Consider the following 14,093-nt stretch of genomic DNA (forward strand, 5'->3'; position numbering starts at 1 on the left):
TCCTCACAGTAAGTGGAAAAGTATTCCCAAGATGGATGACACTGTGGACTAGTGTGAGGAGCACAAGGCCTTGAAGGGGGGTGTAGTCAAACCAAACACCAGGCACCAGTGTCAGACATCCTGAATGTACACCTTACTCATTTTAAGGCCATCACTCTTCCTGGTGTGTGGGAAGGTCTGTGTGGGCCCAAGCCTGATGAGAGTTGCTGTAACAACAAACACTCATCCTCACAACCATCACAAATAGCTCATCTGGGCCTATGGCTACCTGACAGGGTGGGGAAGTCTACTTGCAAGATGATTCACTGATACATGGTGTTGATCTTGAAGCCATATACTGTCATGGCCATGTGCTACAAAAAACAGGCCCCAGTGCCAGCCATCTTGCCAGTAGATTAACATTTCCACTCACTGTCGTGCAAGCATGGTTCCAGGTGGGCCTGTTGTCTGTGTGGGAGGAGGAGTGTGCCCACACACACCTTCCCAGCCATCTCAAACATCCTTCCTGTGACTCAGCTTTCCTGGGAGTGAATGAAACTGTGCTGACACTGGTGCCTGCTGTTTGAGTTGAGTAAAACTCCAATGGAGGCCTTACGCTCCAAACACCATGCATCAGTGTCAGCCATCTTGTCAGAACGTTTCCACTCACTGTCAGGCAAGCGTGGTTCAGGTGGGCCTGTTGGGCTGTGTGGGAGGAGGGGGTTTGCTGTCACTGCAAATCCTATCAGGCCTGTGCCCACACCCATCTTCCCACCCAGCTCAAAAAGCACAACTGGGACTATGCTATCCCTGATGGGGACTAGAAATGTACTGGAAAGATTGCTGACACTGGAGACGGAAGTTTGGAGCACAAGGCCATGAAGGGAGTTGTGGTCAACTCAGACAGCATGCACCCTTGTCAGACATCTAGAGAGTACACTACCCCTCATTGTCAGGACATCACTCTCTCTGGTGTGCTGTATGAGCTGTGTGGGAGAGGAGGGCCCATGCCTTATAGGAGTTGCAGTGACAGTAAAAACTCCACATCACACCCATCCCAAATAGCTCATCTGGGCACATGGACACCTGACAGTGTGGGGAAGCGTACTTACAAGATGTCTGGCACTGCTGCATGGTATTGAACTTGGAGACAAATACCATCATGGCCCTGTGACACAAACACCACGCCCCAGGGTCAGCCATCTTCCCAGGACATTGCCATTAACTCTCATGGACTGCATAGTTCCAGGTGTGCTGTAAGGGCTGCTTGGCAAGGTGTGTGGAGGACAGGGCATGATGGGAGTTGAAGTCAGAGCAAACACTACTCCTCCCACCAGTACAAACAGACACCCAGGAACCAAGCTTACCTGATAGAGAGTGGAAATGTACTTACAAAATGGCTGACACTGTGGACTGGTATCTTGTCAACTACGCCCTGCTGTGAGTGGTGGACAAATAGGCATCAGTCATCAGTGAAAGACATCTTGCAAGTACATTCCCACTCACTGTCAGGGAAGCTGAGCTACAGTTAGGCTTATGGTGCTTGGTGGGAAGGTGTGTGGGGGACAAGGGCTGATGGGAGTTCTAGCCATTGCAAATGCTCATAATCCCAAACAGCCCTGCTAACTCCTCTGTGCCTATGCTTACCTCACAGTGAGGGGGAGTGTACTGGCAAGGTGGCTGACACTGGTGACTGGTGTTGAACTTGAAGACAACACCCATCAAGGCCCCGTGCACAAAACAGCATACAACTGTGTCAGCCATATTGTTAGTACTCTTCCATTCACTGTCATGTAGCCATTGGCCCAGATGAGCATGTCTGTGCTGTTTGGGAGAAGCAGTGTTTGCTGTCACTACAACGACCATCAGGCTCTGTCAGACACACAACTTCCTACCCATCCCCAATAGCTTACTTGGGACTCTGCTTTCCTCACAATGTTATGTCATGTTATAAATTTTATAGAGCGCACAGCTGTCCCAGCAAAGGGGCTTTCCCAGTGCTAAAATGCAACTGTCATAGGCAGACCGGGAGACGAACAGAGAAACCAATTATGCAGGAAAAAGATAGGTTTTTATGGCTTTACAGAATAGCTTGTGGTTTTGTATACTTCTAATACTCACAGGGAGGGAGTTCCAAAGCTTCGGAGTGAGAGCACGAACGGAGCGCCCTACTGCCCGTACTCTCTTAACCTGGGGAACGACCGCCAGGTGCAGACCCGTGGAGCGCAGCTGGTGGGTGGGTATGTAGGGCATAAGAAGATTAGCTAGAATATCGGGGGATTGGAGATTCATGATTCTGTGAACGATTTAAAGTTTTAAACTGGATAAGTTTCTCCACCAGGAGCCAATGTAGTCTGTGGATAGAGTTGGAGGTGGAACAGGTTCTCGGCAAGCCGAGAAGTATCCAGACCACAGCATTTTGCTCCCTTTGAAGGCAAAGTACCTCTGCTCTATTTGCCCCTATGTATAGGGAGCTAACATAATCCAGCCTGGAGAGTATCGTGGCCTGGATGATCACCTGATGGACGGTGGGATTAAAAAATCCCAACAATGGTTTAAGACCAAGTAGGAGCACAAAGCAGATCCCAGCTACCGCTTTTGTTTGAGCCTGAAAAGTAAGAGTGGAGTCCACCCATACTCTCATATGTTTGACTGTCTGCTGTGGGGCAGGCGGGAGGCCCAGAGTGGATGGCCACCAATGCTCACTCCACAGATGAGTATCTTTACCCACCAACAAGATTTCGGATTTACTGGCATTAAATAGGAGGCAGTTGGCGGTCATCCAGTCTGCGATAGCTGTTAGATCTTCCTTCAACTTGAACACATCCTGTGCAGAATCATCTGATAGTGCAACCACCAACTGTGTGTCATCCGCATAGGATACCACAGTTAATCCTCTGCTCCTGACTATTGCTGCTAGGGGTTGAATGTAGATGTTAAATAGGGTAGGGCTCAAGGCCGAGCCCTGAGGACCCCTAGGTGGACAGCATGCACCTGGGAGCAGAAGGGGGGTTAGACACTTGGAAGTTTCTCTCCGATAGAAAGGAGGTGAAACAGCCCAGGGCAGGGCCGCCGATGCCGATATCCTCCAAGTGCTGCAACACGATCTGGTGGGACACTGTATCGAACGCAGCGTTTAGATCCAATAGGATCACAGTTGAGGTACGTCCGACATCTAACGAGCACCTTAGATGTTCTGTTAAAGCCAGAAGGGCGGTTTCAGTGCTGTGACATGGACAGAAGTCATTTTGGGAAGGGTCCAACAGGTTGTTGTCTTCGATGAACATAGTGATAATAGAATTGATGTATGCTTCAGTTATCTTAGATACCAACAGGTGAAGAGAGATAGGGCACGTTCTGAGGCATCTAGCTTAGGTTTTTTAAGTAAAGGGAACACCTTGGCATGTTTACAGGCCATGGGGACTACCGCAGAGGACATAGATAGATTGATGAGTTTGCAGACAGGAGAAAGAAGCTGATGTAAACATTTCTGAAATTGATCCAGTTTGAGAGAGTCTGCTGGGGATCCTGATTTAATTTTATTGCAGATCGTGCGCATCCCTTCGTGAGAGAGCGCCGGAAAGACAGAGAGTATAGGAGTATCGCTGGGCCACGGGAGGGGCCTGATCTGATCTAAGTGTGGGGGAAAGTCCTGTAGATGTTCTAGACCTTCTTGATAAAGAAGGCGGCGAGGACCTCGCATTGCTGATTAGAGGAAAGAGGGGAAGCTTTGGATTGCCCAGAAGATTTTAGATCTTTAAGCAGGGAGAAGATACATTTAGCAGGGTTACTGCTGTTTCTAATCTCATCAGTAAAATAAGCAGCTCTTTCCTTCTGAATGACCTTATGATAGTTCTTAATGGCTACTCGGTATTGTATTTTCAAAACCGGATCATAGTCCCGCCTCCATGCCCGTTCCAGGATTTGACAAGTTTTACAGGCTGAGGCCAAGTTGCCATTGTACCACAAGCTTGACTGGGTACAGCAACTCTGGGACCACCTGGCGGGAATGAGGGTGTCAAGGAAGTGCATGAGCCAGTCAGATAGAGTGCTCTCATTCCCATCAGGGTTGTCAGGAAGGCTGGGTGTGTGACTCAGGAGGAGGGCACGGAACTGCTCAATATCAAGTTTATGCCAAGGGCGCTTTAAAACTGATTTATATGTTGAGCCCTGGAGGGACCCAACTCCCTGTAATACCGTGGATACCAGGTAGTAGTAGGACCAGCTCATAGGTAGAGGTGTGTTAACTGTAAGAGCAGGTAGGTTGGAGAAAACAGGATCCAACAAATGTCCAGCTTAGTGTGTGCAGCCTGGGACGCGCTGGGTAAGTTGGAAGGTGGCGAGATCAGCTAATAAATTGGCAATCTCACAGTCTTGACTAGTATCTAAATGCGTGGCAATGAGTGGCAATGTGCTGCCAAGTTGGCTGACACTGGGGACTGGTGTCTGTAGCACAAGGCCATGATGGGAGTTGAGGTCAACTCTGACAACACGCACCAGTGTCAGACATCTTGAAAGTACATTGACACTGACTGTGAGGTAGGCATAGTTCCAGGTGTGCTGTTTGGGCTGGCTGGCAAGGAGTGTGGAGGACAGTGCCTGATGGGACATGGAATCAGTGCAAACACTACTCTTTCCAAACTGCACAACCACCCCATCTTGAACTATGCTTAACTGACAGTGAGTGGAAACGTACTAGCATGATGGCTCACACTGGGGACTGGGGTGTGAACAACAAAGCACTAATGTTATTTGTGCTCAACCCAGACACCAGGCACAATTGTCACACATCCTGATAATACATCTCCAACACTGTCATGAAACCATACTGCCATGTGGTCAGTTTTCTCATGTTTGAAAGAGTGTGTGTAGGACAGAGCCTGATTGAAGTTGGAGTAATGGCAAACACTCCTCCAAACACCCATCCCAGCCAATTCATCAGGGCCTATGGCTACCTGACAGTGAATGGAAGTGCACTACCAAGGTGGTTGACACTGTTGCTTGGTGTTTGGGACACAAGTTCTTATTGGGATTTGGATTCAACTTGAACACCTTGCACCAGTGCCAGATTCCTTGCTAGAACACTTTCCCTCACTGCCAGTTAGTCATAGTCTCAGAGGATTTAGCTGGGATGGGTGGGAGGAGGAGTATTTGTAATGCCTACAACTCACATCAGACCCTGTCCAACATACACCTACCCACCTACCACAAACAGCACAACAGGAACTAAGCTAACCCACAGTGTCTCAAAATGTACTAGCTGGATTCATGACACTGGGCACTGGTCTCTGACTTTTAGTCAACATCAAACAGGTCATTGTGCTACAAACACAATGCACCAGTGTTAACCAGCTATGTCAGTACATATCCATTCACTCTCAGGAAACCATGGTTCCAGGGGTGTTGTTGTGCCTAGTGGAAAGAGTGTATGTAGTACAGGGCCTGATGGGAGATGTGGAATTTGCAAACACTCCTCCTCCCACCTAGCACTACAGGCCCACCATGCTTACCTGACAGTGAGTGCAAATGTAACAATAAAATGCCTGAAAGTAGTGACTGGTGTGTGGAGCACAAGGCCATGAGTGTAGTTGTTGTAAAGTTAGACACCAGTGCCCAGTGTCAGGCATCCTGCAGGTACATTCAGACACACTATGAGGTAAGCCTAAGTCCTGTTGGGCTGTTTGTGCTGGGTGGGAAGGTGTATGTCGGACAGGGCCTGGTGAGAGACAGAGTCAGTGAAAACACTCCTCATACAACATATACTAAACAGCTCATCTGGGATTATGGCTACATGGCCGTGAGGGGATGTGTACTAGCAAGATGGCTGACACTGGGGACTGATGTCTGAACTTATCACAACTACCACATTTGCCCGTGGGCTACAAACACCAGCCACCAGTGACAAAAAACTTGCAAGTACCCTCACCAAATTTGTCTGTCTGGACAACCATCTTCCTGGTGGACTTTTGCGGCTGGGTGGGAGGAGTAGTGTAAGTTTCAGAGTTAGAGCACAGGCACATAAACCACACATCATCAAAGTTCGGTGACACAAAATGGCAGAAAGCCGAGTGTGAGAACTCATCTGGCTAAGGAGTCAATGTTAAAAATATATGATTTGGGCACGCACTAAGGTAAGCAGTCACACATTTGGTTACTCACAGCCATTCACATGTGTACAATGAGATGAGAATAAGAAGCACCTCACTCAAACCATTCTGCAGAATATCAGGGAAGATCAACAGACTGTGAGTGTGTAGGAAGCCACACCAATGTGGCTGCTAAAGACATCCACTATGCCAAGTACACTGGCCACAAAAATACATACAATTGGGAGAGAAAGAGTACGTATGTCATTGTGAATTCAAAGATGTGGACAACAACAACCCACCTAAGCCAGGGTGTCACAAACCAGTCAATGTCTTAGGCCATGTAATGTCAGCAGAACACAACATGCCCATTGATGCACATAGCTGGCCATGTCAATTCATCATGAATCATAAGGGAATGGATCACTTGTAACTGGAAATAGGGATCTTTTGGGTCGTTACCTGAACCACTAATACCTAAATAGGTATTATGAGAACCCTCAATCACGTATTTTTGGTGGTATTGTGGTAAATAATTTAATTACCGGGACTTAATTTGATACAGAATCTTAATAAAATAGCTCAGTAAAATAAGAGGCAGAATCCGTGGTATAAGAGGTTCAGAATGGGCTTTATTCCAATGGACGATTTCGAAATCGTGGACTCCAGGTTCCATCACCACGGAGGCTCAGGAAGTGAAGTACAATACTTTATTGATAAGTAATCATTTTTATAGAACAGACATTACAATGAAACCAATGTAAGAGGCGTAACAATTGATAGCAAAGATAACATTTCACATGCGTAGCTGAAAGAGGCGTAATTGGGAGTAACAAGGAAACGTCATTGGTTGTGATGTCACATATGGGTGGACCTATGAAATAATTTCGCAATGTCAGCAGAAATACTTGGCAGAGATGCGCGCGCAGCAGCATGACGTGTGATTGACGTGCAACTAGGGGGTGAAGGGGACTTGACATTTAGCTCTACATGTGAAGACAAGAAGTCTGGGGGGTCAAGTCAACCTAATCCCAAATCATATCTAACATCCTATGTTTAAAGAACTATGTTATCCACAAAGGAAGGACTCTTGGACAAAATCTATTCTATACTGACTGTGTGTGCGTGCACAAGCGTCTAAGTGTCTACATGAGATGCAATGGGCAGAAACCTTCCATGGTAACGGGGCTATGAATTACTTGCATGAGGACAGAGAAGCCGGGCCCTTTGCTCAATAGCTAAAGGAAATGTTTACTTAAACTACTAGACAGGAATGCATCGGCTGAGGAGCGAAACAGATAACTTGAAGGTGAAATACAGTTTTTGGCAGGCAGGCAGACCGGCCGAGGCAGGCACCGTTAGCCGCACAGGGAGTAGGACAAAGTTCATGGATACAGATGTGAGCTCAGACTGGAGCTGTCAGAGGCAGAAAGCAGGGAAAGGCTTGATGGCAGAATCAGGGCCTACTCGCCTGAACTGCAAAATGGAGTAACTGAACCATATAAAGTCGGTGGCCTTTCGTACTTAGGAATCGAATATCCAGCCCATTCATGGCGGATCTGAAAGAGGACATGTTGACGGTGGACGCACATGTATTTGCGTCTTCATAACTGGAACTGGAGGGAACATACATGTACTTGTAACATGCACATAGAACCGTTGGGGTCCAAGATAGGGGACATAACTGATCATAAAAATCCATATTTCCACATTCCCTCCTTGTCCCCTACTTGCCCGTCAAGAGATATCAATCTTCATTAATCCATTGATCTGTTCATATAGCATCATTTGTTCTTCTTTCTTCTTTCGTGATGAATGAAAATCTTGATGTGGAATACACAAAGTGGCACACAGACCACAAATCGCTGGTCCACATTGCAGGCATAAGCAGCAACTGAATAGTATAAGAAGGCCAATACCTAGGAAGGATAGAACTCTCCATCCCCAGGCTGATAACACGCTCCAAAACCACCCGGACCAAGTCCAAGTGCCTGGATTCTGGTGTATCTGGCTCACAATCTTATGAAGGCGAGTTATAGCTTTATATACAGATGGCGAATTTTCTGGTATGAATACGCAGCAGCTTGATCCGATGACCCTACAAGCTCCGCCCCTATCGGCCAGGATGACGTCAAGGACAAGACGATTTTGAAGAACAACAATCCTCATCGCAGACTGCTCCTCTGTCAAATTGCCTAGGGCGGAAATAGTTTCATTCACTACAGCTTCAAGAGTCCTGGTTAATCTACGTATTAGTTTACTATTGGTAACTGTACCTATATAGGGAAAGAGACCTTTATTGAAATCTGTGTATTTTTCCCATGCTGTTTCAGTGTAATCGACTATTGGGAGATCTCTCCTTTCTCTATTGTGTACTAAATGAGTATTTCTGTGATAATCAGGAGGAGCTAGAAAAACACGTGGCAAAAGGAATGCAATGTAACAGGTACCATCCCAATCTAGAGGCAAACGCATATATGCAGTCTGTCCACATACAAAGTAGGAATGGCGAGAAGCTCTAAACGAAGACTTGCCTTGATCACTGAATTCTATTACAGTAGTGCATCTACTATGGCCCATATGTATGGAACCATTCTTTCTTACACATAATTCACCTTTTACTGGAAATACTGACATGGCGGGCAAAATTGGAGTAGCTTCGGAGTCGACATTCAAGATCAAGAGATTAAGCGTAAAATTACCTAATCCATATACTTCATTTTCTAGATCAGTTCCTGTTCTTTTGGGACAACCCTCCTTGTCGGGGTAGCAGACTTTGAGTAAAACTAAGCTCAGATTTCCCCATACCCAATTGTCTTGATAAACTGCTGTGTTTGAGTCTAAGGAATTAATTAAACTAAACCATGCTCCACAGGAGCCGTTGCGTGTGAACGGGTATGGAAAGAGAGGTAGAATTCCTTTATAGTTCTGATAGGGAGGGAGTCGGCCACATATCCAACAATTGGTAGCATTACTAGTCTGATGGGAATGATGTAACATACTAATAAAAGTGTTATTGCGCAGCGCAAATCTATATGACAATTCATGCGGGGGTAGGTCACTAAAAGAATGTTCAGCAGTAACATTATAGACATGTTTAGAAATAGGATAATATATGTGCAACAATATACTTGCAGTAATTATTAAAAGACTTAAGAAAAACAAAATTAATAACGTCACTGTGCAATGACTACGCAGTGATTTACAGTATACATGTCGTTTCAACATTTTTCGCGTTTTTTCTCTATTCAGGTCTAAGGGGTACATGTCAGAGGCAAATTCAACCGCTTCACCTTGGAGAGGACTTAAACAATCAAATTGCCTGACGGGTTAGACCTGAGTTTTAATTTATATTGTTCCGGACTACTAAGTTCAACCAGAGGAAGCTTTGAGTCAATGGGTGAAGACACACGAGGTGTGGCATTTACATCCGATGGTAGTCCATGAAATTTCTTGATATGACTTGAATGTATCCAGCCTTTTCTGCCCTCGATCTTCACGGCTGTCCTTGTGGTGAGCAGGACCAATTGCGGCGACTTCCACCTAGGATCCAGCTGAGTCTTTCGATCAAAGTTCCTCACTAAAACGAGATCCCCCGGAATTACGTCATGGGGTTTCACCTCAGTGTTGTCAGGAAAGGCTGCAGCTACCTGTGAACGACAAGATTGTAGTGCAGACATCAAGGAAGCCAAGTAATCTGTCAGCATATTACAGTCAACATCAGTTATTTTACGGGGTATAGGCGTCCCCCACATATTCGGTGGTCTTCCAAAGATCACCTCATAAGGGGATAGCCCTGTTCGAGAGTGTGCTACCATTCTCATGTAAAAGAGTGCAACGGGTAAGGCTACTACCCAGTCGACACCTTTCTCTCTACATATTTTAGACAATCTAATTTTCAGAGTTTGATTATGTCGTTCCACGAGACCTGCTGCCTCGGGGTGTCGGACACAATGAAACTTCCACTGATATCCTAGCAGAAGTGAAACATGTTTCATCAGTTCGGATGAGAACGGCTGGCCGTTATCTGAATAGACAACACGTGGTAAACCGTACCGTGGGAAGAATTCTCGAACTAGCTGCTTGGCAGTGGTCGGGGCAGTGTAATCTGATACTGGGTAAGCTTCGGTCCAGCGGGAAAGAGCGCAGACAACTACGAGAACATATTTGAATCCTCGACATCGTTCCATCTGGATATAATCCATCTGGAGGACTTCAAAAGGGTGATCAGGAGGCTGAAATCCACCCTGCTCTACGGGGATGCTTTTACCTGGGTTAAACTGACAACATATCATACAGGTACGGACTTTTTGCTTCGCTGCTGCTCGTAAATGTTGGTTGAACCAAATATGTTGAATGCTGTTTAGCATAGCTTTCTCTCCTAGATGCGCTGGACTGTGTATTGTATTTATGATAGCTTGGACCATAGAGTCAGGAAGAAACCATACAGATTTCTCCTTCGTCATCCATCCCTGGTCCGTTTGGATCCCTCCTAATTCCGTCCATTTCTTTATTTCGTCTGGTGTAGCATGTGTCTGTATGTCAATTATATCAATAGCGGGATCCTTAATCGTCATACAACGTGTCGGTGTCTGGACTATTGTCTTTGTCATGTCGGATGTGCGAGTTTGCGCAGTCTGTTTAGCTGTTCTGTCAGCTAAATCATTGCCTTGAGAAATGATATCAGTAACTTTCGTATGAGCTTTGCATTTCATAATCGATATTGCAGTGGGTAAATGTATTGCATCTAACAGAGCATGAATGAGGGATCCGTGCTGAATGTGGGCACCGTGAGAAGTTAAATAACCTCTCTCTCGCCACAGCACGCCGAAGTCATGTACAACTCCGAATGCATAACGTGAGTCAGTGTATATGTTGACTTTCTTATTTGTGGCTTGGATACAGGCTTGTGTCAGAGCAATAAGCTCTGCTGCTTGAGCTGACAAGGTATTTATACAGTTTGTTTCAATGACTTCAGTATCTGTTGTGACTGCATATGCGGCCACTAAATCTCCTGTACTTGTTCTCATACATGAACCATCTACATACAACGTCAGGTCTGGATCTAACAATGGGACATCTGTCAAGTCTTGTCTGGGTTTCGTCGTTATTGTAATAACTTCAATACAATCATGAGCTAGTGGGTCTGTTCCGATTACAGGTAAAAGTGTGGCAGGATTCAATGTATTACAGCGTCTGATTTCTATGTGTGGCTGAAACAATGTTAGTTCGTACCCTGTAAGTCTTGCTATGGTCAAGTGTTGTGTTTGCGTTCGGTTCACAAGAACCTCTACTGCATGCGGTACTTGTACTGTCAATGGATGTCCTAACACTATGGCATCGCTTTGTCTTATTGCTAAAGCTGTTGCTGCCACTGATTTCAGGCACGCAGGCAAAGCCTGGGCTACGGGATCTAATGTACTAGAGAAATAAGCACATGGTTTGTGTGATCCTGCTTGTTCCTGAGTGAGTACGGACAAGGCAGTACCTTCTCGTTCTGTAACAAAGAGTGTAAAATGTTTTCTGTAACATGGTGTTGCTAAAACAGGTGCTTGGCATAGAGCTTTCTTTAAGCTTTCAAAAGCTAGTGTATGTTCCTGAGTCCAAGGGAGGACAGTCGATGTGGCTACCTCCTGTGTTGTCAACTGAATGAGTGGTTTTGCTAAAAATGCATACTGAGGGATCCACTGCCTACAATATGAAGTGAGGCCTATAAAAGCCCGTACCTCCTTTTGTGTCTTGGGTATTGGCATATTTGCAATTAACTGAATGCGGTCGGGTGTAAGCTGCCTTCCCTCCTTGGACAGCGAGTGACCAAGGTAAACAACTCGCTGGACACAGAATTGCAGCTTAGAAGGGGACACCTTGTGTCCCTTTTCGGCTAGAAATTGTAAAACCGTCAGTGATGCTTTTTCACATTCAGGTTCGCTTCGGGCGGTGATCAGCAGATCATCGACATATTGAAGTAGTGCAGTGTTGACTGGCATGTGGATACTGTCAAGTTCTCGTTTCAGTGCTTGGCTATAGATGCTGGGGCTTTCTGTAAATCCTTGAGGTGCGCGTGTGAATTTAAAACTTCGTCCATTTAAACTAAATCCGAACAAGTATTGGCTCTCCGGATCTATTGGGACGCTGAAAAAGGCATTCTTGAGATCAATTACAGTAAAGAATGTTGCGTTCGAATCAATAGCTGTCAGTAATGAAGAGATGTCTGGAACTACGGGGTATTGTGGTACAATACATTTATTTAATTCGCGCAGATCAATAACCAATCGATATACTGGTGGAGCCTTTGGATCAGTTCGTTTAAGAATCGGGATTATCGGTGAATTGCATACATTGGAGTCGGTCTCCACAACCACTCCTTGGCCAATAAGCTCGTCAATGATTTGCAGTAAAGCCACTACAGCATCTGGGGGTAACTTGTATTGTCGCATTCGTGGTAGTACCACTCCTGCCTTTAGTGTGACTCGATATGGTGTAATGTTCATGCAACCAACATCTGTAGGGCCTTGTGCCCATAAATGTGTGGGTAAAGTCTGCAGTCGGGAATCCATGTCTCGGGACACATAGTGCCCTTTGAAATCTCGTAAAAACAATCTCACTCCTTCCGGAGAACAACATATTATCGCTCCTAGAGCTTTCAAAGTTTTTATACCTAACAAGTTTTCTGGGCATGATTTAGTAAGCAATAAATCTGTAGTTCGGGTCAAAGGTCCTATCGTAAGTGGAAGAGGCTGTGATACTTCATTAACAATAGGTTTTCCGGAAAAACCAAGGGAAATATTCTGTGAGCCTGAGAGGGGTGCCCCTGGAACTTCACTACGTTTTATAGTTGTTCGACTTGCCCCTGTATCAAGTAAAAATTTTCTATCTTGGCCTAATAGTTCACTATGTACATAAGGTCCTTCTTGGTCTACAGGGACCTCGATAAGGGGTAAGTCAACTTCCCTCTCTAGGCTGGTTCATGCGTATCGTTGATAATCAGGATAGTCATACTGTGCGGTCTGGTACAGCTGTCGTGTCGTGGTTTGTGTGGCAGCAACAGGCAACGCTGGTGCAGCTGGCACAAACTGTATAGACTGTTGTGGAGCTGGCATGGACTGTGCATGCTGTGGTGCTCCTTGTTCATTCTGATCCTGTCTAGGTGGCCGTGGTCTTTCTTGTGTTTTACCTGTGGCGATATTACGCTTCAAGACTGGGCAATCGTGTATGTAATGACCTGGTTGTTTACAATAGTTGCATGTCCCTTTTACAGGTCCTGCTGAATCACCGGACTGTGTCGTACCCTTTTTATGACCTTCAGCTGGAACTGTCTGGGAGACTAGCATTTTCATTTTTGTGTCTTTCATGCGTCTCTGCTCATGTTCTTGTTCCTCTCTAATTCTATTGTAATGGTACTGTAACATTTGTAACATTTGTGATGGGGTATTACCTTGCCAGGTACTCTCGAATTTTAATACTCTATTCTTCACCTGGGGCAAGGAATTTTCAACTAATTTTGTCACAAACAGATGTGGGTATGACTCGCTACTTGCTTTTATACCACTATTTATACCAAAACATTTTTCGAATCGGGCATAGAAATCACTAGTGTCTTCATCTTGCTTTTGTTTACAGGCTGAAATTGCACCCCAGTCTTCCTTTTTCGTCGTTAATAAACGTGGCAGTACCTGTACTAGTAAACCTGGTAGTGCTTTAGTTTTATCCCCAAGCCCCGAACCTGGACCTCGGGCCCTTTCTTCATTTTCTAATGCTGTCCAGTCTATCTTTTGGTCTCCTACCTCCCACTCTTTTTCCTTGAGTTTTTCATAAATGCCAGCAGGCATTAATACCTTTAATATTGTCATAATGTCGGGATAGGTATACTCTCCCATGAGTAACATGTCTTTAATTTCTCGGTGAAAACCCGCTGGGTCTTTATCATGACTGGGTACCACTTTCTTCATTTCTAACAATTCTATTTTCGATATGGGCGTATATACATATACACGTTTAAACTGATTGTCCTCGCCCTTTATTGGGTGT

Source organism: Triturus cristatus, chromosome 6 (assembly GCF_964204655.1).
Source record: "Triturus cristatus chromosome 6, aTriCri1.1, whole genome shotgun sequence".
Taxonomy (NCBI): Eukaryota; Metazoa; Chordata; class Amphibia; order Caudata; family Salamandridae; genus Triturus; species Triturus cristatus.